Source organism: Ictidomys tridecemlineatus, chromosome 16 (genome assembly GCF_052094955.1).
Source record: "Ictidomys tridecemlineatus isolate mIctTri1 chromosome 16, mIctTri1.hap1, whole genome shotgun sequence".
NCBI classification, from domain to species: domain Eukaryota; kingdom Metazoa; phylum Chordata; class Mammalia; order Rodentia; family Sciuridae; genus Ictidomys; species Ictidomys tridecemlineatus.
Window position 1 is genome coordinate 13694500 of NC_135492.1, and position 27422 is coordinate 13721921.

A 27422-nucleotide genomic window follows, 5' to 3' on the forward strand; every position below is an offset into this window, starting at 1 on the left:
GTTTCCCCAGCACTATTTTTTGAAGATGCTATCCTTTCTCCAGTGCATGTTTTTGGCACCTATGTCTTATTTAAGATAGTTGTAATTTTATGGGTTAGTTGATGTGTCCTCTATTTTTTACCATTGGTCTGCCAGCCTGTGTTGGTGCCAATACCATGCTTTTTTTGTTACTATGGCTCTGTAGAATAATTTAAGGTCTGATATAGCAATATCACCTGCTTCACTCTTCCTGCTTAGAATTGCTCTAGCCATTCTGCATCTCCTATTTTTCCAGATGAATTTCATGATTTCTTTTTCTATTTCCATGAGGAATGCAATAGGGATTTTGATCAGAATTGCATTAAATCTGTATAGTGCTTATGTATTATGGGCATTTTGATAATATTAATTCTGCCTATTCAAGATCAAATTAAATCTTTCCATCTTCTATGGTCTTTGATTTCTCTTTAGTGTTCCATAGTTTTCATTGTATAGATCCTTCACCTCTTTTGTTGATTCTCAAGTATCTTTTTTTTGAGGATATTGTTAATGGGGTAGTTTTTCCTCATCTCCTTCTCAGAAGATTTGTCACTGATATACCGAAATGCCTTTGATTTATGGGTGTTGATTTTATATCCTGCTACTATGCTGAATTCTTGTTATAGAAGTTTTCTAGTTAAATTTTTTAGGTCTTCTAGGTACAGAATTATATCATCAGCAAATAGTGCTAATTTAATTTCTTGTTTTCCTATATTTATTCCTTTAATTTCTTTCCTCTGTATAATTGCTCTGGCCAGTGTTTCAAGAACTATGTTGAACAGAAATGGTGAGAGAGGGCATCCCTGTATTGTTCCAGATTTTAGAGGGAATGCCTTCAATTGTTCTCCATTTAGAATGATGTTGGCCTGGGGCTTAGTGTAGATAGCCTTTACACTGTTGAGGTAAGTTCCTGTTATCCCTAGTTTTTCTAGTGTTTTGAACATGAAGAGGTGCTGTATTTTGTCAAATGCTTTTTCTGCATTTATTAAGATGATCATATGATTCTTATGTTTAAATCTACTGATGCGATGAATTACATTTATTGATTTCTGTATGTTTAACCAAACTTGCATCCCTGTGGTGAATTCCACTTGATCATGATGCACCATCTTTTTTATGTTTTTGTATTTTATTTGCCAGAATTTCATTGAGAATTTTCGTATCTTTTTTTTAGAGAGATTTGTCTGAAGTTTTCTTTCTTGATGTGTCTTTGTCTGATTTTAGAATAAAGGTGATATTGGCCTCATAGAGTGAGTTTGGAAGTATTCTCTCTTTTTCAATTACATGGGATAATTTGAGGATTGTTGGTGTTAGTTTTTCTTTGAATGTCTTGTATCCATTAAGTCCTGGGCTTTTTTTTTTTGGTAGGCTTTTGAAGGTGTCTTCTAATTCATTGCTTGAAAATGATCTGTTTAACTTGTATATATCATCCTCACTCAGTTTGGATAAACTATATGATTCTAGACATTTGTTGATGTCTTCAATATTTTCTGTTTTATTAGAGTACAAATTTTCATAATAATTTCAAATTATGTTTATTTCTCTAGTGTTCATGGTGATATTTCTTTTTTGTCATGAATTGTTGTAATTGGAGTTTTTTTCTTTCTCTTCATTAGCATGGATAAGGGTTTATCAAATATATTTATTTTTTAAAAGGGCCAATTTTTCATTTTGAAAATTTTTTAAAAAATTAAATTATTTAAAAAAAATATCTGGCAGCAGAATGTATCACAATTCTTACTACACATGTACAGCACAATTTTTCATCTCTGTATATAAAGTATCTTGACACCAATTCATTTCTTCATACATGTACTTTGGATAATGGTGTGCATCACATTCCACCACTAATCCCCTGGCCCCTCCCTTCCCACCCCTCTGCCCTGAATAGAATTAATCTATTCCTCCCATGCTCCCCCTCCCTGTCCCACTATAGTCAGCCTCCATATATCAAGGAAAACATTGGGCATTTCTTTTTGGGGATTGGATAACTTTACTTAGCATTATTTTCTCCATTGCCATCCATTTACCTGAAAATGCCATGATTTTACTCACTTTTACTCCTGAGTAATATTTCATTGTGTACAAATGCCACATTTTCTTTATCCATTCATCTATTGAAGGGCATCTAGGTTGGCTCCACAGTTTGGCTATTGTGAATTGTTCTGCTAAAATAATTGTGGCTATGTCTTTGTAGTATGCTGTTTTTAAGTCCTTTGGGTATAGACTGGGGAGTGGGATACCTCGGTCAAGTGGTTCCATTCCCAATCATTTTGTCAATTTTTGCTTCTTTGGTTTCAATTTCATTGATTTCAGTTCTAATTTTGATTATTTTCTGTCCTTTACTGCTTTTGGTATTGATTCATTTTTTTCTCTAGGGCTTTGAGATACAATTTTATGTCATTTATTTGACTTTTTTCTTTTTTTAAGGAATGAATTCCATGCAATGAACTTTCCTCTTAGCAATGCCATCATAGTGTCCCAGAGACTTTGATATGTTGTGTCTGTATTCTCATTCACCTCAAATAATTTTTAAATCTCCACTTTGATGTTTTCTGCAACCCATTGTTCATTCACTAGCATATAATTTAGTCTCCAGATGTTGAAGAATCTTCTATTTTTTATCATTGATTTGTGATTTCAATCCATTATGATCTTATAGAATGTAGGATTGTATTCTTATTATTTCATTATAATCTGATAGAATGCAGGATAGTATCCTTACTTTTCTGTATTTGCTTAGAGTTGCTTTGTGGCATAATATTTGGTCTATTTTAGAGAAATATCCATTTGCTGCTGAGAAGAAAGTGTCTTCACCTGTTGAAAGATGAAATAGTCTATGTATGTCAGTTAAATCTAAGTTATTGATTGTATTATTGAGTTCTATAATTTCTGTTTGGCTTTTATTTGGAAGATCTATCCAGTGGTAAAAGAGGTATGTTAAAGTCACCCAGAATTATTGTCTTGTAGTCTACTTGGACCTTAAACTTGAGAGGATTCTGTTTGAACATAGGTGCTCCATTGTTTGGGGCATAAATATTTATAATTGTTCTTTCTTGTTGGTGTATGGTTCTCTTAGGCAGTATGAAAGGTCCTCCTTTATGCCTTTTGATTAACTTTCACTTGAAGTCCAAATTATTTGATATAAGTATGGAAATCCCTGCTTGTTTTCACAGTCTATGTGAGTGGTATGTTTTGTAATATTTATTTTTTATAGATGGACACGATATTTTTATTTTATCTATTTATTTTTATGTGGGGCTGAGGATCAAACCCAGGGCCTCAAACATGCTAGGTGAGCACTCTACTGCTGAGCCCCAGCCCCAGCCCAAGTGATATATATATATATATATATATATATATATATATATATATATATATATATATATATATATATAATATTATATATAATCCAACCTGTCACTTTCATTCTGTGGGTGTCTTCCTATGAGATGAGTCTCTTGGAGGCAGCATATTATTGGGTCTTTTTTTTAAAATCCAATCTGCCTGTCTTTGGATTGCTGAGTTCTAGAAATTAACATTCAGGGGTATTTGAGACATTATTTGTATTCCCAGTTATTTTTTTTTTATTATTTTTGGTATTTAACTTGCTCTTTGATAGGTTTTTAATTTAGAGGGATACTTCCGTTTTCTAATTTTCATTGTTTTTCATTTCCTCCTCATGGAATGTTTTGCCAAAAATGTGCTGTAGTGCAGGCCTTCTAGTTGTAAATTCTTTCAAGTTTTGTGTATCATGGAAGGTTTTTATTTTGTCAAAAAAATAACATCTATATCAAAATTCAATTGCTAATCAAAATTTAATTTTGTTGGGTATGATTCTTGGTTGGCATCTGTTTCTTTCAGAGCTTGGTATATGTTGTTGCAGGATCTTGTAGCTTTCAGGGTCTTGGTTGAGAAATCAGAGATTCCAACTTGTTTCTCCCATATATAATCTTATTCCTCTTTCTTGTGGCTTTTAAAATACTCTGCTTCTCCTGCATGCTAGGTGTTTTCAATATGATGTGCGTTGGTGTTTATCTGTTGTGATTTTATTCATTTGGTGTCCTGTATGCTGCTTGTATTTGATTTTCCAATTTACTCTACATGTTTAAAAATGTTTCTAATATTATTTCATTGAATAGATTGTCCATTTTTGTAGTTTAGATGTCTATGCCTTCCTGTATCCCAATAGTTGTTAAATTTGGTCTTTTTGTGTTATCTCATTATTCTTGAATCTTCTGCTTCTGGTTTCTTACCATCTTCACTGGGGTCAACTTTATTTTTTCAAGATTATATATTTTGCTTTCAATGTCGGAGGTTCTGTCTTCCAAGTGATTATATTATTCTTACGATTGCTCCTTATGAGTTTCTAATTTCATTATATGTGATAGAGCCATTTTGAAACTCATTGTTTTCTTAGTGTTTTTTAAAAATATTATTCAGTTATCAATTGACCTTTATTTGTTATTAGTTTATATGTGGTGCTGAAGATCAAACCCAGTGCCATATATATATATTTATCAAATACTTCATCTAGTTTCTTCTCTTTCAGTTTTTAGCATACTTCAAAATACAGAATATTTTTCAACAGAATAAAAATTCATTAAGTTTCTCATTTATACATGCTGCTTCTGGCTTTGAATGTTCATGTCAAGGACAAAGCCGTATAGAATTTCTGCTATGTTGTCTGACACAAGCTACAAATTTAACATTTTCTTTCAGATGAATGATTTCATTTTTTAAAAGTGGCAAGTTCTGTGTCAAATTCATTTCTTTGCAGACAAATGCCAAGTTATTCATAATTAATTAAACATATTATATCATCTCCAGTGAAGTCCTCCCATTTTTTGTATTTTTTGAGTTTCTTTCTAGGTTTTGTTCTATTCCACTAATCTGTTTGTATACTCTTTGCCACATATCTCACCTTTTGGGTTACTTTAAGTTCACACTACAACTTAGAATCCAATATTTCAGTACTGTAAACTTATTCTACAGAATTGTTGACCACTCTATATGCCTGCCTTCTCCATATAGCCTTTAGAAGCCAATTTTTCAATATTTATGCAAAAACTTGTTAGGATGTCATCATGGTTCTGTTTAATCATTTATTAGAGTTGTAGATAACTAACAGTTAATATTGAATGCTCTTTTCTGTGTTTGGTAGTTGTAGGGCCCACCAACTTACAGGAAGTTGATCCGCAGTGTAGATGACATTCTGGGACTTATAAGTGAAATCAGACTTATAAATGACTTATTACTGACTACTGCTATGTGCTGTTAACTGTTGAGAATTGTGACTCTGGAAGACTAAGCATTTCCTTTCTTTGTCAAAGGTATCCGAGGTGTGTGGACTTTATTTTCTTAGCTGTCCAGAATTACTTCACTCACTTCTTAGGAATGAGCCACAGAAGGCTACAGTGTTACAGTGAGGGTGCTTCACAGTTTGGAAAATATATTTATTCTAACATGTCAGGATTTTTATTTCTTGTGTTTTGTGAACAGTGACTCTAATCATCTACTAACCTGATTTGTCTTCTTGTGGTTGTTCTTTCATAAAATCTTGATACCTTACAATTCCAATTCACTCAGTTATTTAAACATTTTGCTTTTGAAGATTTTTAATTAGTTATTTGTGTAGATGGGGTGATTATGCTCTGGTGTCAAGATAATTCTTCCAACAAAGTAGCTATGTTTAAGTAATTAGGATCCATCCACATGCAGAAAACCCGTGTGTCTTACTGATCTCATCTTCATTTTGCACACACAAATGTTGACAGTCCTATGCCTCTTATGACAAATAATTTTATTATGTATTTCTCAAAACCATCGTTTTCCTTGGTTATATTTACTTGGTTGTATGAGTCTTAAGTAACTTATTGTTACTATTATTTTTTCCATTACAATTATATCAAAAGGTGTTTTTTCTTTTATTAGCCATTTCTTTGCCTCAGTCTTTTGAATACATATGTGCTGTTGTCTGGGCCTCTATTGTACCAATCTTATTCACTCATTGAACTGCTTATAGAACTTGAAATATTTCAAGTTTGTCTTTTCATGAGGTGGAAGTGTCACTTTACATGTCTCCGAACGTTAATATTATATGAATATTTTACACATTGGGAATGTTTCATGGATGATACTTGAAACTAATTGTTTTGGGAGCTCAATCTATCTCATGGATATAAAGCAGAGAGAATAGGAACCAGACTGTTTTCTAAAGCATTTTTACCACTTTTTTTGTCTCCCTTGGGCACAATCTCCTTATGAGAATATCTTTGACGAGTCTGATTTGCATCTGTAATGTCCACCAAATTTCACATTCACTGATAGCAGGAAAGTTAGGAGTTGGGCTTTTATTCAGCGCTTGGATTATGGTATATATCCTTCACTTCACTCTGATATGGAATACACACACAAACACACACACACACACACACACACACACACACTGTTTTGGACTTATGTATTTTCCTCTGAATTAGATAATGGAATGATAATGGAAAGTATATTTTTACATAAATAAAGTCATTCTCCTGCACAACAGTCAGTTCTACTGCTCTTAATTCAAACTAAAAACTGAATAAGGGTTTGGTCCATGTGCTATCGATCTACCAATATTTATTTCAGGAGCCATTGACATTTGGGGATGTGGCCATTAATTTCTCTGAGGAGGAATGGGAATGCCTAGATCTTGCTGAGCAGAATTTATATAGAGAAGTGATGTTGGAGACCTACAGCAACCTGCTCTTTGTGGGTGAGCATACTTTACTACAAAATTCCTAATTATCATTATTTAATTTTCTTCCCTTGAAGTATATATTTTGAGAACTTCTCCACAAGAATGAGTTTCACATTTATGCTATCAATAAAGAAGATGAGGTAGTTCTTGGTGCTGACAAAAAAATGTTAATGATGTTTTTTTTTCATCCTTAATGTTTTCCTTTGTTGGCATGATATAAATCCTTCACTTGACATGTTGTTTCCTTAAAGGAATGCAATGATGTCAAATACTTTGGCCCACATATAGCAGAGGACATAGTTGAGGTAGAGGAGGAAACCTAATTTCAAAAAGGTTGATTGAGATGTTATCCAGCAGAAAAGAATTTTGAGAAGCTTTGATTTCTTTCTTTTATTATCCTAGAAGAACCTGTCCTGTGTTTTGTGCTTTGAAATTCTCTCGTCTCCTGTTTTTCCTCTATTAATGTCTACGTACATTCAAATCAACAACAAAAAACTCTTCTTGCATTGTATCAATTGTATCTGACCATAATTTTTTAAAAATATTTTTTAGTTGTTAATGAATTTTCCATTTATTTATATGTGGTGCTGAGGATTGAACCCAGGGCCTCATACATGCTAGGCAAGACCTCTACCACTAGTATACAACTCCAGCCCCACTTCCATTATTTGCAGAAAACTTTTGCAAATTTCTGGAGATCTCTAGGTCAACCCATTGCAATACATTACTATCAAAAGTCAGTTTCTCTAATCTTGTTTGTACATATTTTTTTTTACTAAAATTTCCTTATCAGAGTTCTTCCTGAATATGTGTAATCGATTTTCTGTGAAATTATCTGCCATGAAATGAATGTCAAGATGGACCAAGACTGCTCTTTTGAGAGATGGTATAAGTTGTAGTTGAATAAGAGGATGTTTAAAATAATACATCTGTGTATATTTACAATTTGGTTGGTTATTTTTTTTCTTTATTTTTTCATTGTGTACAGTAGTTTCCATGTTACAGACTGGGTTTCCTCATGTCAGTTAATTATTTCACAAATCAAGATATCCGCATGACTCTTGTTTGTATTGCCAGTAAATGTTATATGTGCTTTTGCTTGTATAAATATTAAGCCTCTTTTGTCTATGACTTTTGTATTTTATCCTGATTGGCCTTTCATCCTGCCGATGTAAATAGAAATTGAAATTTTCTATATGTAAATGTAATGGGGATTGATGGCAGTGATACTCTAATGCTGAACTACACCCCAAGCACCTTTTCACTCATAGTTGGAGAGAGGTTCTCACTAAGTGATTGAGGATGTCTTGAATTTGCAATTCTCCTTCCTAAAACTTCCTAGTAGCTGAGATTACATGCATGCTTATCATTTTTATACTGATGAGTTTGTTATTATTTATAAAATAAAGAACACATTATTTTAAATGTAGCTTTGAAAATTGTTGCAGTTATCCATAGGAATGTACTCATCTCGGATACTGTGAACACTAAAATGATTTAGAAAGTTCTCAAAGTAATTTTATGTATACATTTTTATTTGATTTATATATTTCTGCAGTAATGATGGGCTGGGATTTAATAACCTGCTCCCCTGCTGATATTTTTTTATTGCTGTAATTTACTATTTTTACAAAATATACTCAGCTCAGTACAGTAAGTAAACATGATTGTTATTTTTATTTCAGCCATGACTTCTCATCATCCTGGAGAAATTTTACCAGAGCAGGGAATAAAAGAGAGAGAGGGAAGATCTGGAAAGTTTGACCTTGACTATTTACAACTAAGAAAACAATGGGAAAATATAGGTGAGAGTAAAGGTCAAAATCGTATTATAATGGTCAAAACAAATTAGTAGTCCCTATTTATGATAAAAGTTTTATAGCCAAAAGATACCAGGAACAATTAATATCTAAAAAAAATTCAATTTATTCCACTTACTTTTGAGGAGATGTATATTTCTTTAAGATTATATCTATAGCCATTTTTAAAGTGAAAGATAATGTGGAAAACTTGAAATCTTGTCCATGCATCAGTTTTTAACTTGGCCCATTATGAATGTAGCACTTAGTTAAACTTCCAGTCAAACATTTGCACAGAGGAGATATTTCTAAAAGTGATACTATGAGAGTTTCTTTACAAAATATCCATTTTCTGTAATTTAAAAAAGTGTGGAAAATTCTTAAAAAATTCTTCAACTCTTACTCAACACCATAAAATTTATTCTGCAGAGAAGACCTACCAAGGTGAAGAATGCAAAACATTCAAAAACTTTACAGAAACATGTTGACAAACATAAAAATTGTAGTAGATTTCTTATCTATAGCCATCCCTTGAAGTATTTGGGATCTAAGAGGAAAAAATCATTTAAATGTAGAAAATGGGTAATAGCTTTTGACATTTTGAAAATTTTCTTAACATTTTGAGCTGATATTATAGAAATAAGGAAATGCATGTATAGAATAGTGCATCCCTAAAAGGATATAATTTTACTGTAAATCAACAATTTCTAAATATTCTCAATTTTCACAACTGGAGAAAACATAATTCTCATAGTTGATTATTACAGATGTCTCCTAAGATTTATATGGGATTTTAAATTTTTAGCTTTTATTTTTGTACTTAAACTTAGGGGCAGTTAATAAGTAAACTGCATCCCCAGATTTGTTTATCATTTTTTATTTAGAGATAGGGTTTGCTATCTTGCTTAGGGCCTCACAAAGCTATGGAGCCTGGCTTTGAACTTGCAAAGCTTCACAGGCATGGACCAACATGCCTGTTTTACAGAGAATTTTTACTTATATTTTATTACAGATGCAATTTGTTACTAAATAAAGTGTGAATTTCTTAATATTAACCTTGTCATGCATTGAATGATGTTATTAGGTCACACATCTCCCACTATTCACTTTGCTAATGGATTGATGCAACAGTAATACATTCTATTGTGTAAATAATGCCATAACCTCTACATTAATTATTTCATATGTTTAATCAAGTTTTATTTTGGGAATATTATTTATGTAAATTATATACTATTTTTTGTAATTGTTGAAAAATTAAGACAGTTATAGGAAGGACCTAGGAATACTAAAATAATGCCCAGATATCTCTAGTTTGAATTACAACTTTAACATTTTTCCTTGTATAGTTGCAGTACTCCCTAAGGGATCTACAACTCTGGAGAGTTATACAAGCTCCAAATCAGGAAGAGGAGAAAGACCCAAGAGACTAGGAGCCAATGTGCATATTCAGGTAAAAAAGGAGGGTTGCTGAAGGGGGAAATAGTCTCAGTGTTTCCTGGAGAAACCACGTGGTCTATAGGACCATCCTGACTCTTGAACTGAAGAAACCATGCAGTTCCTCATGAATTCCATGACATTCATCACTGAGGAGACTAGACTGACCTCAAGTTTAGGAAAAACATCTCAATTATGTTTTTAGTCTTGGATACCCAGTAGAAAAGTGTAACCAGATACATGTGAAATGATGAGTGTAAAAGAAAAGACAAACTATAGGAGCATTTATGCTCCCCAATTTCTTATTTCATTGTATATTTTGATTTTGTAGACCTTTTTGTTCTACTTAGTAACTTACAATATAATGTTTGTTATACTTATTGGATTATATGATAGATAGCATGTGTCATGGTCTCCCAGATACTATAAGATACTATAAACTAGCCCTGTCCCTCTTCAGATCTTACAGCTCCAGGAGTCCATGACACCACAGAGAGAGAAACACAATTTTGATTGAAATAAACCTCTAGTCTCTAATCTACAAGTCCTGTTCAAAAAGTAAAAAACAAAACAAAACAATATTCTCTTCATATGTGAGCCCTTTTGGTAAACAGAACACCACCTACAAATATTTCATTTAACTTTATTTGGGAAAATAAATATTGAAATATAATGATAAGTTCTAGGAAAATAATATTGACACTATTTTTTATTCAAAAGGATAAATCTCTAGGCTTCATGTTTATCTCTACTCCATGTTATTTTACACAAAAAATAGCTTCATTTCACATATGAGATTTTTAACTATTTATAAGACCCTGAGGGAAGATTCAGTACTGTAGATCCAAGAAAAATACTAAAGACCTTCCCTTTCCATGTTCCTGCATGATGTCTGCATATTTTTGATGAAACATCTAAAGAATGCTGATTTCTCAATGAATTTGTCTCAGTGGCTCACTCATTCGAACCCCAATTTATTTACTCATCTCTAGGCTATCACTCCCTTCTCTTGGATCTGACCTGTTCTTGGGAGGATGTAGTGTTCCTCATTGGACCACTAGGCCATGCAAGCTGTTAGAATGAATATTTATTTGTTCTAACTTGATTCAGCTCCACTTTAAATACAAGTTATAACAAGTCATCTGACTCTCACCTGTGGAGAGGATGTTCTGCCCAGGACTTCCCATTCAGAACCCCGAAAAGCTGTTTCAGACTCTCTAGTACATAAGTTCAGTGTTGGGGTTTTCCTAGTCTGGCAATACAGTTGCCTGTGTGTCTGTTACTTTGCTTTCTCTCCTGCTTTCATAGTATTACTCAAAAAAACACTGTCTTCTGTGAAGAGAGTGTCTTCCTTATCTATTGGATCTGACCTGCCAAGTTGTGCAGCTGCCCACATGCTTAATGTAACAAACACATGCATGTGTTATCTAATTAGTAACTAGAGTATCTTTCAACTACATGATTTTTTATTTCATGGGGAAGGAAATTTAGAATCCTTTCTCTGAGTTCACACAGCATTATTGATAGTATTCATAACACTGCTATGTAATATTTCCTCTCTGCTCAACTTTTAATTATTGTTATTGTACTGCTTTTAAAACAAATAGAAGAGTTACAAATCATAAATTTTGGGATTATAGATAGTTGTACAGAATGACTTGGGCCCATCTATTTATCATTCTTATTTTGTATGAGATCAAGGTAGTCTTTTATAATTTTATTTAACCTTAATGACATTAGCATTTATTGAAGAGTTTTTAACTCACAAATCTTCTCTGTATACAAATTTTTCCTTACAATATTTAAAATTTCTTAGTCTTTTTTTTGGTATAAATGACAGTAGAGCAAAATTTGACATATTATTCATACATGGAGTAATATTTTATTTAGCATTTCACTCCTGAGGTGTACATGGTGTGGACCTTCACTGGTGGTGTGTTTATATATAAACATAGTAAATTTGTGTTTGATCCATTCTACTGTCATCTGTATTTTTATTTCCCTTTTCTTTCCTTCATTCCAACTTTGTTTAATCCACTCAATTTCTATTCTCTCCCCCTTCCTTGTTGAGTGGTTTAGCATCCATATATATTATATATTATATGTAATGTCTTTTATTCTACTATTCTTCCTATCCCCATATCCCCCCTCTCTAATTAATCTAAGTAACTATTCTTCTCCACCCCCCATTGTGAATTAAGATCCACTTATCAGAGAAAATATTTGTACTTTGTGGTGTGTGTGTGTGTGTGTGTGTGTGTGTGTGTGTGTGTGTGTGTGTTGGCTTATTTCACTAAGAATGATATTCTCCAACTCCATCCATTTACCACCAAATGCCATAGTTTCATTCATCGTTAAACTAAGTAATATTCCATTGTTTGTGGGAATACATATAATCACATTTTATTTATCCATTCATCTGTTGAAGGACACCTAGGTTGGTTCTATGGTTTAGATGTTGTGAATTGTGGTGCTGTAAACATTTGTGTGGCTGCATCCCTGTAGTATGCTGTTTTTAAGTCCTTTGGGTATACTCTGAGGAGAGAGATAGTTGGGTCAAATGATGGTTACATTCTGGTTTTGTAAGGAGTTTCCATACTGCTTTTCACAGTGGTTGCACAAATTTGCAGTCAGTCCCATGAGCAATGTGTGAGTGTTTCTTTTTCCCCCACATCCTCACCAACATCTATCGTTGCCTGTATTATTGATGATTGACATTCTGCCTAAAGTGAGATAAAATCTTAAGTTTTGATTTACATTTTCTTAATTTCTAGATGTTAAATGGTTTTTTCATGTATTTGGTAATGGATTATATTTCTTCTGTGAAGTATCTGTTCACTTACTTAGTCCATTTGTTAATTGGGTTTTTTGTTAAGTTTTGAGTTCTTCATATACCCTAGAGATTAATGCTTTATCTGAGGTACATGTGGTAAAGGCTTTATACAAATCTGTAGGTTCTCTCGTCACATTACTTTTCCTTTTGCTGAGAAGCAGCTTTTTAGATTGATTCTATCCCATTTATTGATTCATGATTTTTACTTCTTGTGCTGTAGGGGTCTTGTTATGTAAATCAGATTCTGGACTAACAGTCACCTCAAATTTTTAAATGGCATCCCAAGTTCATGAATGTTTCACTTTTATTTTTTCTCTTACTATCTTGCCTTATAGATCTACATGTTCTAAAGAGTCATGAAATGATCTAGCTTCACATGCATGATTTTCTGATGACTGTTATTTTTCAATATGTTGCTGCAATTATTTAAAATATATATTTACTATTTCAGACACTTGAATTAAAGCACATACATGCCTTAGCATTCCATGCCTTGTGTAGAAAATATTCCATCAGTAGATCAACATCAAATCTATATTACTTATAAAAGCCTGGATTCAAATGCATGCCCATCCACTCTAGAGCTTGGCCCATAATACTTATTCTATTCTACTTCTACATTTTAGAACCTTCATGAAAGTATGACCCAGACATTCTTTCTTTTGAGAGAGAGAGAGAGAGAGAGAGAGAGAGAGAGAGAGAGAGAGAGAGAGAGAGAATTTTTTAATATTTATATTTTAGTTTTAGGCATACACAATATCTTTGTTTTGTATGTGGTGCTGAGGATTGAACCCAGGCCACATGCATGCCAGGCCAGCACACTACCACTTGAGCCACATCCCCAGCCCACAGACATTCTATTTTTTGGGGGGGATGATGAATATTGAACTCAGGGACACTCAACCACTGAGCCACATCCCTAGCCCTATTTTATGTAGAGACAGGATCTCACTGAGATGCCTAGTAAATCTTTCACTGAGCCTGGCTCTGAGTGCTCTACTGCTGAGCTACAGCCACAGCCCCAGAGATCTTAATCTGTTGTTGTTGTTATTGTTGTTGATGAAACTATGCTATAAATTTTGAAACACTTTGTTCACATTATATATGCTTTTTACTATATAAAAGTAAGTATTAATGTGCTAATACTGTTCTGTATGAAATCATCATGTCACAGATATCAAACCATTCTACTTCATTCAATGTTCTTATTAACAGGTAGTAAAAGCACACTATTGGGTAAATAGTGGCATGACATCTCTATTAATTATTAATTATTCAATTCATTTGGAGAATATTATTCCTATAAGTCATATTTTTGATCATTTTTTTCTGCTTATAATTATTGGAGAAATAGAGACAAATGTAGATAAGGTATGGGGATAAGAAAGTAACCCCCAGATTTCTGTATCTTGAGTAACAAATTTTTAAATTTTATCCTGCAATTCTGGAGGGTCACACAACCTCCCAAACAATGTAATTATAAAGACCTCAAAGGCAGAGAGTAGCTGGTGCATATTCAGGAAAAAGGCGGGTCATTGGGCAGAAATACTCCCGATATTTTTAAGAGAAATGTGTTCAGTTACATGTTGATCATTCCTGGCTCTTGATGCTTCATGTACAGAAACATCTGAAAGAGTCAGACAATCCCTAAAAGTAACCCCTGAGGATCTTGAGTGACTTCAAAGAATGTAGGAAAATATTTTCTCCCAATATTGAATTCCTATTTATTTTTGAATCCCTAGCAGGGAAATATAACCAGGAATGTGTACAATAACGTGGATAAAAAAGAGACATACTCATGGAGCACTTAAACCTCCCACACAATTTACTTAAAAGTCTCATGCTCTATCGACTGAGCTAGTTGGGCACCTCACAATTTACTTAATTAAATATCATTGTATTTTCCTACCTCTTTTATTGTACTTTATAATACATAATGGTAATTATACCCTTGGGATGGCAAGGTAGACCGTATATAGCATAAACTTAGTATTTGTGATAGACTGTTCACAAATACTAAAAACTAAACATGTCCCTTTTTGGGTCTTACAGGGACAGGACCCACATGTCCTCACACTGAGAAAAACAGAATTCTTATTCAGATAAGCTGCTAAATATGTTCAAACTTGTTCAATTTGAAGCACATGATTACCTTATATTTTTTCATGTGTTAGTGATTTGGCTCAAAAAAAATCAAACATGTGCTGGGGATGTGACTCAAGCGGTAGTGCGCTTGCCTGGCATGCGTGCGGCCTGGGTTTGATCCTCAGCACCACATACCAACAAAGATGCTGTGTCCTCCGAGAACTAATATATATATATATATATATATATATTTTTTTTTTCCTTCTTCTCTCTCTCTCTCTCTCTCTCTCTCTCTCTCTCTTTCTCTCACTCTCTCACTCTCTCACTCTCTCTTAAAAAAATTCTTAAAAAAAATCAAACATTGATTTAAGTTGACTTGAATATGTAAATGTTGCCATTAATGATCTATTTTAGGGATAAGAAAACCAAGGTAATATTAAGGATGTTTCCGTGATCCTTGAGTTTTGGTTTCAGATATGGAGTACCATGGCCATTCTTTTTTCTTCCAGGGGTCATGCCCATAACTTTCACTTGTATTCATTCCATGTCATTTCACACAGGATAACTTAGTTCTCAGGAGTCATTTTAGTTTTTATTCGACAGAAAGTGTCCATTGTAATTTGGGAGTCACTGGGGAGCTCCTGAATTTTAAAATTTTCAGTATCACAATAAGATGTGTAGTGGGGAGCCACACTGAAGGACCACGCCTTCCAGTCCTGAAGCAGGAGGCTCTGACCAGTCACTACATTTGTGGTGACTCATGGACCATTACCCCCATACTACAGGACTAATTTGTGGATGAAATGATTTAAATATGGATTTCAGGTACTGCCGAGAATGATTGATTCAAATTTTTAAGATGAGTTTAAAATTGCTGTGCAATCAGAACATGGCATCTGGCTCTCTACAAGAGACTATCATGTCATTTGAGGGACTTAAGCAAGGGATTACTCCTCAGGAAATCGAGGGAGATTTACAGGAAGAGTACCTACCTGTAACCCAATCTCTCCTACAGAGATTAAATAATTCACCCAGCCCAACTTTTTGAAAGGTGCCCTGACTTTATCCCTAACCCAGAGAACAGCAAAATAATAATAATGATAATAATAATAACACCACCAACAACAATAATTGGCTCAAAGAAGAGCCAATCTGGGTTTGTTGGTGACCCCTAACAGGAGAAAAGTAAAAATAGTCCACATGTTAGTTGAGGAACAACTTCAGGCTGCTCATTTAGAGCCTATGCTCAGCCCTTGGAACACACCCATCTCTCTGGGTTCCTTCTCCTACAGCTATTCTTTTAGATTATTATTTGATAATAATAGCTCTGAAAGATTACTTCTTCTCTATACCTTTCCACGCAGATGACTGTAAAGAGTTTGCCTTTAGTGTCTCAGCAACTAATTTTAAAGAACCAGTTGAAAGATATTGCTGGAAAGTGTTGCCTCAATGAATGTGTAACAGTCCTATCCTATGTCAAAATGTTGTGACACAGGCTATCACGCCTATGAGAAATAAATTCCCTGATGCATATATTATTCATATTATGAAAGACATACTTTTAGCTCATGATAACCCAGATGTATTCTTAAAACTTTTTGCCCAATTAGGGACGTCACTCACAGAAATGGGTTTCTGCATTGCACCTCAAAATGTGTTAAAGACATCTCCTTTTCAATAACTAGGTCATGTGATTAAAGCACATACAATCTGTCCTAAAAACTTACAATGGTTTGATTCCTAGGTCCCTGATTCATTTTGAGTTAACTTTTTGCATAGTGAGAGAGAGGGATTCAATTTTATTTTTTACATATGGATTTCCAGTTTTCCCAGCACCATTTGTTGAAGATGCTATCTTTTCTCCAGTGCATATTTTTGGCACCTTTGTCTAATATAAGGTAGTTGTAATTCTGTGGGTTAGTCAATGTGTCCTCTATTCTGTACCATTGTTCTACCAGCCTGTTTTGGTGCCACTACCATGCTGCTTTTATTACTGTTGCTTTGAAGAATAGTGTAAGTTCTGGTATAGCTATACCTCTTGCTTCACTCTTTCTGCTTAGAATTGCTTCAGCCATTCTGGATCTCTTATTTTTCCAGATGAATTTCATGATTGATTTTTCTATTTCTATGAGGAATGGCATTGGGATTTTGATCAGATTTGTACTAAATCTGTATAGTGCTTTAGGTAGTATAGTCATTTTGATAATATTAATTCTGCCTATCCAAGAACAAGTTAAATCTTTCCATCTTCTAAGGTCTTTAATTTCTCTTTAGCATTCCATAGTTTTAGATGTATAGATCTTTCATCTCTTTTGTTGATTCCCAAGTATCTTATTTTCTTTGAGGGTATTGTGTATGGGGTACTTTTCCTCATCTCCTTCTCAGAGGATTTTTCACAGATATACAGAAATGCCTTTGATTTATAGGTGTTGATTTTATATCCCGCTACTTTGCTGAATTTTAGTTCTTGAAGTTTTCTAGTGGAGTTTTTTGGGTCTTCTAGGTATAGAATCATATCATCAGCAAATAGTGCTAGTTTAAATTCTTCTTTTTCTATACTTATTCCTTTAATTTCTTTCATCCAATTTCTCTGGCCAGTGTTTCAAGAAGTATGATGAATAGAAGTGGTGAGAGAGGGCATCCCTGGCTTGTTCAATATTTTTGAGGGAATGCCTTTAGTTTTTTTCTATTTAGAATAATGTTGACCTGGGGCTTAGGATAAATAGCCTTTACAATGTTGAGATATGTTCCTGTTATCCCTAGTTTTGTAGTGTTTTGAACATGAAGGGGTGCTGTACTTTGTTAAATGCTTTTCTGCATCTATTTAGATGATCATATGATTTTTATCTTTAAATCTTCTGATGTGATGAATTACATTTATTGATTTTTATATGTTGAACCAACCTTATATCCCTGGGATGAATCCCACTTGATCATGGTGCATGAATTTTTTGATATGTTATTGCATTCGATTTGCCAGAATTTTATCCAGAATTTTTGCATCAGTCTGTTAGAGATATTGGTCTGAAGTTTTCTTTCTTTGATCTGTCTTTGTATGATTTTAGAATAAAGGTGATATTGGCCTCATAGAATGAGTTTGAATGTGTTCCCTCTTTTTTATTTAATGGAATAATTTGAGGAATATTGATGTTAGATGTTTCTTGAAGGTCTTGTATTAATTGAGTCCTGGCCTTATTTTTTTTTTTTTTTGGTTGGTAGGCTTTTGATGGTGTCTTCTACTTCATTGCTTGAAAGTTATCTGTGTTTGGGCTGAGGATGTGGCTCAAGCGATAGCACACTCACCTGGCATGTGCGGGGTGCTGGGTCCGATCCTCAGCAACACATAAAAATAAAATAAAAATGTTGTGTCCACCAAAAACTAAAAAAAAATTAAAAATTCTCTGAAAAAGATAATTTTCTTTGTTTTTAACTAGTGTATCATCCTCACTCAGTTTGGGTAAATTATATGACTCTAGACATTTGTTTCTGTCTTCAATATTTTGTTTGATTGGAGTATAAGTTTTCAAAATACTTTCTAATCATCTTCTGTATTTCTCTAGTGTTCATGGTGATATTTCTATTTTAATCATGGATTTTACTAATTGGAGTTATTCTCTACTTCTCTACATTAGCATGGATAAGGGTTTATCAAATGTATTTATTTTTTCAAAGAGTCACCTTTTCATTTTGAAAATCATAATTTAAAAAAAGTAAATGGTAGCGGAATGCATTACAATTCTTAACTACACATGTACAGCTCAATTTTTCATATCTCTGTATATAAAGTAGGTTGACACCAATTTTTGTCTTCATACATATACTTTGAATAATGATGTCTATCAAATTCCACCATCCTTGCTAATCCCCTGCCCCTCCTTTCCATTATCACCCCACTGCCCTAAATAGAGTTCATCTATTTCTCCCATGCTCCCCCTCCCTATCCAAGTATAGTCAGCTTCTTTATATCAGAGAAAACATTCAGTATTTTTTGGGGGGGATTGGCTAACTTCCCTTAGCATTATCTTCTCCATCACCATCCATTTACCTGCAAATGCCTTGATTTTATTTTCTTTTATTGTTGAGTAATATTCTAAATGCTACATTTTCTTTATCCATCTATTGAAGGGCATCAAGGTTGGCTCCACAGTTTACTATTGTTCATTGTGCTGCTAAAAATATTGTGGCTGTGTCCCTGTAGTATGCTGTTTTTCAGTCCTTTGGGTATAGACTGAGGAGCGGGATAGCTGAGACAAATGGTGGTACTATTCCCAGTCATTTTGTCGATTTTTAAACTGCTTCTTTTGTTTCAATTTCATTGATTTCAGCTCTGATTTTAGTTATTTTCTTTTCTTCATTGCTTTTGGTGTTGATTCATTTTTTTCCTAGGGCTTTGAGTTGTAATTTTAGGTCATTAATTTGACTTTTTTTTTTTTTTTTTTTTTTTTAAGGAATGAACTTCATGCAATGAACTTTCCTCTTAGTAATGCCTTCATAGTGTCCCAGAGATTTTGACATGTTGTATCTGTGTTCTCATTCACCTCTGAGAATTTTTAAATCTCCTATTTGATGTTTTCTGCAACCCATTGTTCATTCTCTAGCATATTATTTAGTCTCCAGGTGTTGGAGTAGCTTCTATTTTTATCATTGATTTGTAATTTCATTCCATTATGATTTGATAAAATGCAGGGTGGTATCTTTAGTTTTCTGTATTTGCTTAGAGTTGCTTTTTGGCATAATATATGGTCTATTTTAGAGAAAGATCCATGTGCTGTTTAGAAGAAAGTGTCTTCACCTGTTTAAAAATGAAATAGTCTATGTATGGCAGTTAAATCTAAGTTATTTATTGTATTATTGAATTCTATATTTTCTGTTTGGCTTTTGTTTGAAAGATCTATCAGTAGTAAAAGAGGTATGTTAAAGTCACCCAGAATTATTGTCTTGTGGTGTATTTGGCCCTTGAACTTGAGAAGAGTCTGTTTTAACATAGATGCTTCATTGTTTGGGGCATAAATATTTATAATTGTTATGTCTTGATGGTGTATGTTTCCCATAAGCAGTATGACAGGTTCTCCTTTATCCCTTCTGAATAACTTACACTTGAAGTCAACATTATTTGATATAAGGATGGAAACCCCTGCTTGCTTCCACAGTTCATGTGAGTGGTATGTTTTTTTAATATTTATTTTTTTATAGATGGACAAAATACCTTTATTTGTTTATTTTTATATGGTGCTGAGGATCAAACCAAGGGCCTCACACGTGCTAAGTGTGCACTCTACCGCGAAGCCCCAGCCCCAGCCCAAGTGATATTTATTTTTTTCCATCCTGTCACTTTCAGTCTATGGGTATCTTTTCCAATGAGACTAGTCTCTTGGAGGCAGCATATTGTTGGGTCTTATTTTCAAATCCCATCTGCCAGTCTTTGGATTGCTGAGTTTTAGAAATTAAGATTAAGGGTTATTATCTAGACATGATTTGTATTCCCAGTTACTTTTGTTTATTTTTTGTATTTAACTTGATTTGGTTTCTCTTTGATAGGTTTTTTCCTTTAAAGTGATACTTTCCTTTTCTAATTTTCATTGTTTTTCATTTCTTCCTCATGGAATATTTTGCCAAGGATATGCTATAGTGCAGGCCTTCTAGTTGTAAATTTTTTTAACTTTTGTGTATCATGGGAGGTTTTTATTTTGTCATAAAAATAATATCTAAATCCAAATTCAATTGCTAATCAAAATTTAATTTTGCCGGATATGATTTTTGGTTGGCATCTGTTTCTTTCAGAGCTTGGTATATGTTTTTATGGGATCTTGTAGATTTCACGGCCTTGATTGAGAAATCAGAGATCCTGATTTTTTCCCATATATAACCTGATTCCTTTCCCTTGTGGCTTTTGAAATACTCTGTGTCTTCTGCAATCTAGGTGTTTTCATTATGATCTGTGTTGGTGTGGATCTGTTGTGATTTTGTTCATTTGGTGTCGTGTACACTCTTTGTATTTCATTTTGCAATTCACTCTACATATTTGGAATTTTTTCTGATATTACTTCATTGACTAGATTGTCCATTTCTCTAGATTGGACCTCTAAGCTTTCCTCTATCCCAATGGTTGTTAAATTTGGTCTTTACATGTTATCTCATAATTCTTGAAACTGCTGCTCATCGTTTCTTACCATCTTTACTGGGTTCAACTTTATTTTTTCAAAATTATATATTTTTTCTTAATGTCAGATGTTCTGTCTTCCAAGTGATCTATTCTGTTGGAGATCTTAATTTGATTTACTGTTCTTAATTTGATTTACTGTTCCCTTCATTTCAAGGATCTCTGTTTGTTATTTCAGAATCTCTATCTCCTTATTGAAGGAAACTTTTGCTTTCTGTATTTGCTTATGTAGCTCTTTATCAAAATGATCCTTGCTGCTTGTATTTGCTCTTATATCATCCTTTAATTCACAGAAAATTATGTACCTCCTCAACTCCTTCTCTGTTTTTTTTCCTTATGTTCTGATCATGGATTTTAATAATGTAGCATCTTTGTTTGGGGCACATTCTTCTTGGTTTTTCATGTTGTTCATGAATCTTCTCTTCCATCTCTGTGTTTTCAAGGTTTTACAATCTTTACCCTGTAGGCTTACAGTGTTTCCAATGGGTTCCAATAACTTTCTTTTTTAAAAAATTATTTATATTTTAAATACATGACAACAGTGGAATGCATTACAATCCGTATTGCACACAGAGTACAATATTTCATATCTCTGAATAAAAAAGTATGTTCATGCTAATTCGTATTATTATACATGTACTTATTTCTTTCGCCATTACAACACTTATATAACACAATTTTCATATCTGTTTGTATATAAGGTATGTTGGCATCAAATTCAAATTTTCATACATGTGTTTTTGAATAATGATGTTGATAATATTCCACCATCCTTGCTAATCCCCTTGCCCATCCATTTTTCTTTTACTGTCTTCCTTATCTAGGATTAATCTAATCCTCTCATGTTCTCTCTCCTTACCCCACTGTGAGTCACCCCACATATATCGGAGAAAATACTTAGCATTTGTTTTTTGGGATTGGCTAACTTCACTTAACATAATATTCTCCAACTCCATTCTTTTACTGTCAAACCCAATGTTTTTATTCGATTTTTAGTGCTGAGTAATATTCTATTGTGTATATATACCACACATTCTTTATTCATTTATCTACTGAAGGGCATCTAGGTTGGCTCCACAGTTTAGCTATTGTGAATTGTGCTGCTATAAACATTGATGTGGCTGTGTACCTGTAGTATGCTGTTTTTAAGCCCTTTGGGTATAGACTGAGGAGTGGGATAGCTGCGTCAAATGGTGGTTCCATTTCCAGATTTCCACGGACTCTCCATACTGCTTTCCATATTGCCTGCACCAATTTGCATCCCCACCAGCAATGTATCAATGTGCCTTTTCCCCCACATCCTTGCCGATACTTATTGTTTATATGCATAAAAGCTGCAATTCTGGCTGGAGTGAGATTAGCTTTGATTTGCATTTCTCTAATTGTTGTGTTGAATTTTTCATATTTATTGCTCATTAGTATATCATATTCTGAGAAATGCTTGATGAGTTTCTTGGTCCATTTATCCATTGGGTTATATGGTTGTGTGTGTGTGTGTGTGTGTGTGTGTGTGTGTGTGTGTCTGTGTTGTTTTGTTTTGTTTTTGGTGTAAAGATTGAGCTCTTCATATACCCTAGAGATGAGGGCTGTATCTGACATGTGAGTGGTAAGAATTTGCTCACAGGATGTAGGATGACTCTTCACCTCACTGCTTGTATCTTTTGCTGAAAAGTTGTTTAGTTTTCATCTGTGAACTTATTGATTCCTGGTTTTAATTGTTATGGTATAATAGTCTTATTAAGGATGTCAGGGCCTAATCCAACATGATGAAGATTTGGACCTATATTTTCTTCTCTTAGGTATAGGGTCTCTGGTTTAATTCCTAGGTCCTTGATCCACTTTGAGTTTTGTGCATGATAAGAGAGGGTCTTAAACTCATTTTGCTGCATATAGATTTGCACTTTCCCTAGTACCATTTGTTGAAAAGGCTATTTTTCTTCCAATATGTTTTGGGTACCTTTGTCTAGTATGATATGTCTGTATTTATGTGGGTTATTCTCTCTGTTCTCTATTCTATACCATTGGTTTACTTGTCAAGTTTGGTGCCAGTACCACACTGTTTTGTTACTATTCCTCTGAAGTATAGTTTAAGGTGTGAGATAGTGATGCCACCTGCCTTTCCTCTTCTAAAGATTGCTTTGCCTCTTCTGGGTCTCTTTGTTTTTCCAGGATTAATTTTTATTTATTTTTCTATTTCCATGAGGAATGTCTTGAGATTTTGATTGGAATTGCATTAAATCTGTACAGTGCTTTTGGTAGCATGGTCATTTTGACAATATTACTTCTACCTTTTTAAGAACAAGGTAGAACTTTCTATTTTCTAGGTCTTCTTTAATTCTTTTTCTTTAGCACGTTGTTCTTTCCATTGTACAAGGCTTTCACCTCTTTTGTTAAATTAATTTAATCCCTTTCAATTCTCATTATCTTATTTATTCCCTTTTATTATTTTCCTCCAATATTCTCCTTCATCTATTTTATTAATTTATTTATTCATTGATGCTTTTTCCATATACAGGGAGGTTGAATTCACAGTGGTATGTGTGTATGACATTTGATATTCTCCTTTCCTGTCACTCCCACCGAATCTCCTTATACTCTACTAATCTTTCATATATATTTATGATATCCAACTCTCCTTTCTCTTTGTTTTGCTGTAGCTGGTGCATGTGAAAGAAAACATTTGACCCTTGATCAGTCTGATTTATTTTACATAGCATGATGTTGTTAATTAATCTTCATTTAAATTGTGACCTTTGTCAATAATATTATTTATAGCTGACTAAAAACTCCATTGTGTGTATCAAATTTTATTACTCAATTCATCTATTGGGAACTGCATCCATAATGAGAAGTGCTTCCATAATTTGGCTATGATGAATTGGGATGCTGGGAAAAAATGTGGCTCTATCTAAATAAACTATTAATTAAAATTACAGATAGCCAATATTCATGGCTACTCGGACATGCTTTTCTGATACAAATATGTCAGGCATAAGAAAACAATACACTGTTGATCATTATATATAGACATAATATTCAAATAAATGTTTCTCATTATGGAAATAGTGTTATTTGTTTTGCAAATATCACTTGCATTTTTGTTTGCCTTTTGAAATCTTTTATTATTTTATAATTATTATTTTTGCTATGGTTTTGACATTATTCTTGTTCCTCTTACAAAAACTTTTTTCTTCTGGCAAAATATAATTAAAATCTAATTTACAATTTTTAAGGTTACAATCCCATAGCTTATACAGTAGTCACAATGTTTTAAAACAATCACCAGTGTTTAGTTTCTGATATTTTTATACATTAAAAAATTAGTTCCTTCTAACACCTATTTACATTTTTCCAAAAAATTATTTTTAATTTTTGCATCCCTTGTCAATTTTAAATCTGCTTTCTTACATTTTTAGTTGTGTGAATTTGAATACTGGTTTGTTCACTAGACAACAACCTTTAGAAAGATAAAAGGCATAACAGTTTGTTACTTGTGGCTTTGACTTGTAAAAATGTACTGATACATGGGCTCATCCAGGGCAGGGCTATCAGTCTAGATTCCCTAAGGGGGCAGTTTGTATATTTCAGCTACAGTTCTTGGAACCATGGTGTTTGAACAGGAGGAATAATTTGGGGACTTTATGGATTCCAAAGTAAAGATGGCTGGGCACGAAGAAGAAACAAAGAAAAGTAAAAAATGAAAGTTTAAATAAAAATTATGCTGAAGGTACACTAGGATTATGATTGATTGCTTTAACTTAATGACATTAGAAATTAATGGGGGTTGGTAAAAATATTTCAAGTAGAATTTTTCAGACATTGAAGTTTCTACTACATATAGAAGACACAGAAACCCACTAAATTCTGTGGTTTTTCAAGAAAATGACTGAAATATTTGTCAAATGTCACTATATTATCATGGCCTTAGTGGAAATTTTGCATTTGTTTTTTTGCTGCTGTAATCAAACCCAAGGTCTTGCATAATCTGTACAAATTCTGCACCACTTAACTACAATCATAACTCCATAAAATATTATTGTGTAAATGTCTCTAAGTGAAAACCTTACACGTTATTCTGTATTTATGCATAAATTATATACAAGTCATTAATGAATGAGTTATAAAGGATTTTTAAGATATATGCTTAAACTATGTAATTTTGTATTTTATATATCAATAATTATAAATCTAAGTGTGTACATATACAGAAGTCTACAGAAAAACAGATGTAGATAGACACACAAATCTTATCTACATTGATCTGTATATATTATAGTTTCTAATTATATTATTCTTACTATTACTCCTTATGTGTTTCTAATATCATTATATATGATAGTGCTATTTTAAACTCATTGTTTTCTTGCTCAGTGTTTTTTAAAAATATTATTTAGTTATCAATGGACCTTGATTTGTTATTAGTTTATATATGGTGCTGAAGATCAAACCCAGTGCCTCATACATATATATAGCAAATACTTCATCTAGTTTATTCTCATTCATTTTATAACATACTTCAAAATACAGAATAGTTTTCAACAAAATAAAAATTCATTATGTTTCTCATTTATACATGCTGCTTCTGGCTTTGAATGTTCATGTCAATGACAAAGCCATATAGAATTTCTGCTATGTTGTCTGACACAAGCTACAAATTTAACATTTTCTTTCAGATGAATGATTTCATTTTTTAAAAGTTGCAAGTTCTGTGTCAAATTCATTCCTTTGCATACAGATGCCAATTATTCATAATTAATTAAAAATATTATATCATCTCCAGTGAAGTCCTTCCATTTCTTGTATTTTTTTGAGATTCTTTATAGGCTTTGTTCTATTCCACTAATCTGTTTGTATACTCCTTGCCACATAGCTCACCTTTTGGGTTACTTTAAGTTCATAGTACATCTCAGCATCCAATATTTCAGTCCTGTAAACTTATTCTATAGAATTGTTGACCACACTACATGCCTGCCTTCTCCATATAGCCTTTAGAAGCCAATTTTTCAATATTTATGCAAAAACTTGTTAGGATTTTATCATGGTTGTGTTTAATCATTTATTAGAGTTGTAGATAACTAACAGTTAATATTGAATGCTCCTTTCTATGTTTGGTAGTTGTAGGGTCCACCAACTTACAGGAAGTTGATCAGCAGTGTAGATGACATTCTGGGACTTATAAGTGACATCAGACTTACAAGTGACTTATAACTTACTGCAGCTATGTGTCTGTTAACTGGTGAGAATTGTGACTCTGGAATACTAAGCATTTCCTCTCTTTGCCAAAGGTATCTGAGGTGTGTGGACTTTATTTTCTTAGCTGTCCAGAATTACCTCACTCACTTCTTAGGAATGAGCCACAGAAGGCTACTGTGTTACAGTGAGGGTGCTTCACAGTTTGGAAAATATATTTATTCTAACATGTCAGAATTTTTATTTTTTGTGTTTTGTGAACCATGACTCTAATTATCTAATAACCTGATTTGTCTTCTTGTTGTTGTTCTTTCATAAAATCTTGATACCATACAATTCCAATTTGCTCAGTTATTTAAACATTTTGCTATTGAAGATTTTTAATTAGTTATTTGTGTAGATGGGGTGATTATGCTCTGGTGTCAAGGTAATTGTTCCAATAAAGTAGCTATATTTAAGTAATTAGGATCCATCCACATGCAGAAAACCCGTGTGGACACTTCTGGTGTGTCTTACTGATCTCATCTGCCTTTTGCATGCACAGATGTTGACAGTCCTGTGCCTCTTATGACTAATAATTTTATTATGTGTTTCTAAAAACCATCTTTTTCCTTGGTTATATTTACTTGGTTGTATGAGTCTTAAGTAACTTATTGTTACTATTTTTTATTACAATTATATCAAAATGTATTTTTTCTTTTATTAACCATTTCTTTGCCTCAGTCTTTTGACTGGTGCTGTTGTCTGGACCTCTATTGTTTCAATCTTATTCACTCATTGAACTGCTTATAAAACTTGAAATATTTCAAGTTTTTCTTTTCACGAGGTGGAAGTGTCACTTTACATGTCTCCAAACGTTAATATTATATGAATATTTTACACTTTGGGAATGTGTCATGGATGATACTTGAAACTAATTGTTTTGGGAGCTCAATTTATCTCATGGATATAAAGCAGAGACAATAAGAACCAGATTGTTTTCAAAAGCGTTTTTACCACTCTTTTTGTCTCCCTTGGACACAATCTCCTTATGAGAATATCTTTGACGAGTCTGATTTGCATCTGTAATGTCCACCAAATTTCACATTCTCTGATAGCAGAAAAGTTAGGAGTTGGGCTTTTATTCATTGCTTGGATTATGGTATATATCCTTCCCTTCAC